The following is a 2,500-nucleotide window of genomic DNA, read 5'->3' as shown; positions in this document are numbered from 1 at the left end:
TCTCAGGCTCCCTCTCCGGAATCGAACCCTGATTCCCCGTTACCCGTTACAACCATGGTAGGCGCAGAACCTACCATCGACAGTTGATAAGGCAGACATTTGAAAGATGCGTCGCCGGTACGAGGACCGTGCGATCAGCCCAAAGTTATTCAGAGTCACCAAGGCAAACGGACCGGACGAGCCGACCGATTGGTTTTGATCTAATAAAAGCGTCCCTTCCATCTCTGGTCGGGACTCTGTTTGCATGTATTAGCTCTAGAATTACCACAGTTATCCAAGTAACGTGGGTACGATCTAAGGAACCATAACTGATTTAATGAGCCATTCGCGGTTTCACCTTAATGCGGCTTGTACTGAGACATGCATGGCTTAATCTTTGAGACAAGCATATGACTACTGGCAGGATCAACCAGGGAGCTGCGTCAACTAGAGCTGAGCAGCCGGCCGCCCGGGAGTGTGTCCCGGGGGCCCGCGCGAACACGCAAGCGTCCGCTCAATCATTCTGCAAACAGGAGGAGGCTGAGCTCCCCTGCACAATACACCTCGAAACCCTCTCAGGTCCCGGCGGCGCGCAGCGCCGTCCCAAGTACTTGGTCGGGTTCGAGAGAGGCGCAATCGCCCGGAGTTAGGCGAGTAGACGCTTTCGGTGCGACCACCCGTGCTCCCAACTGAGCTTGCCGCTGCCGACAGAGGCCCGGGAGCGTGCTGTCGTGGCATTGCCGGCGGGAGACAACACGCGCCACCTACGGTGACCGGCAGCTCCAACGCCAGCGCCACAGAAGGACAAAAGCCCCACTTGGGTGCCGAAGCGAACTCTCCCAGCACAGCGCACGCGCCAACACATCCGCACAGCTGCGATACAAACCACCAGCGAGAACCGCTGGGGCGACCGAGCAGCAGACGGCGTCGCGGCGCCGAGCGCCGGGCGGCGGCGCATCCTCAACGCACACAGTCCTCAATCGGACCAGCACACTGAAGATGTCCACCGCGCTTCGCACCGGGCCCGCGAGGACCTACTTTGGCCGCACGGCGCCGCGCGCAGGGTGCGCCGGCGCGCAGCTGCGACGCCTGCCGCGTCCGTCGGCCGGCGCGCCTGCCACTGGCCGCCCCCACCAGCCGGCTGTAGCGCGTGCGCCCACGCACCGCGCGGCCAGCACGCCGGGAGGCGCCCCCTCACCGGCCGGGGACGGTCCCACCCAGCCACCGCCGCGTATCGCTTCACACCCAGATGCCGTTCAGTTTCGTCGGCATGGTGGGTATCGCTGGAACAACCGGTTAGTACCTCAACCTATCGTCGCCATCACCGATTCACCCCTAGCGAGAACAACCGCACCACAACAGGTTACCATTTGTTCATTTGCGTAACTTCACCAGAAAACGCAGGCGTCCATCGCCATTTGCAACTTCAACGATTATTGCATGCCTGTGTCAGGTGTCACGCCACACTACGTCTGCCCACATACACGCAACAAAATGTGCACGCCTAGACAATACGTGGAAGGTGGCCCCCGTACGTATGCGATGTCCATTGCTCGAACGACTGTCAACCGGCCTCTGTAGCATGTCGCAGATATGGAACGCGGTGCACCATGCCATCACGGTGTGTGAGGAGAGACGACTAGGTCCGAATACATCAACAGACAGCTCATGCTGATCGCCATCCACGGCGTCCGTTCCTCCCACACGTCTCTATGGCGTACCACACTGCAATCCAGCTCTCATAGGGAGACGACACGTAGCTGCGTGCACAATATTTGCACTGTATGGTCCGCCGTTTTTGGGCGCAGTCGTTGTGCGGTCACACATGTGCCACGATGTATCATTCAGTACATAAGGACGAATGTGCAGTACAGATTGTGGTTCACGCGTACGACATCAGCGGACAGTTGACACAGGCCGCACCACAACGTAGCCTGAGTACGTCGCATGCGAAGGGCATTGAACATGCAAACTTCTCACCAACCAGCTTGCGAAGGCAGGGGGCAAGGTGGGGACGTGGGGAGGGGCGGCATGTACGTCCTGCTGCCATCCACATTACAGTGTACAGCAGGAGCATGTGGAAAGTGAGCAAGACTTGCAAGGTGTTTAACATGAAGCGATACACAGGGGTGCGGGCAGTGCGAGTAGCGAACTATATTGCGAGGGTTGCGGGTGGGCAACACTACAGTAATTGAACGAGTCGTATAACAATTACAGAGCAGGTTTAGGCGACAACGTGGGTTACGTTAAGGCGACAACATGGGTTAGGTTAAGGCACAACATGGGTTAGGTTAAGGCACAACATGGGTTAGGTTAAGGCACAACATGGGTTAGGTTAAGGCACAACATGGGTTAGGTTAAGGCACAACATGGGTTAGGTTAAGGCACAACATGGGTTAGGTTAAGGCACAACATGGGTTAGGTTAAGGCACAACATGGGTTAGGTTAAGGCACAACATGGGTTAGGTTGAGGCACAACATGGGTTAGGTTGAGGCACAACATGGGTTAGGTTGAGGCACA

The 2,500-nt window shown here is 57.4% G+C and overlaps 1 non-coding gene across 1 annotated transcript in view; it reads right to left on the bottom strand.

Annotated features, from left to right (window-relative positions):
• Positions 1–416, bottom strand: part of LOC124773813 — a 1,909-nt gene extending 1,493 nt beyond the window's left edge. Inside the window, exon 1 of the ribosomal RNA XR_007014929.1 lies at positions 1–416. This exon is cut by the window's left edge and continues 1,493 nt beyond it. This is a non-coding gene — a ribosomal RNA (small subunit ribosomal RNA).
• Between the last annotated feature and the right edge of the window lie 2,084 nt (positions 417–2,500).

The sequence above is a fragment of the Schistocerca piceifrons genome, unplaced genomic scaffold, assembly GCF_021461385.2.
Source record: "Schistocerca piceifrons isolate TAMUIC-IGC-003096 unplaced genomic scaffold, iqSchPice1.1 HiC_scaffold_956, whole genome shotgun sequence".
In the NCBI taxonomy this organism is placed as follows: domain Eukaryota; kingdom Metazoa; phylum Arthropoda; class Insecta; order Orthoptera; family Acrididae; genus Schistocerca; species Schistocerca piceifrons.
Note: the sequence above shows the minus strand (reverse complement) of the source record. Positions and strands in the feature narration are given on the sequence as shown.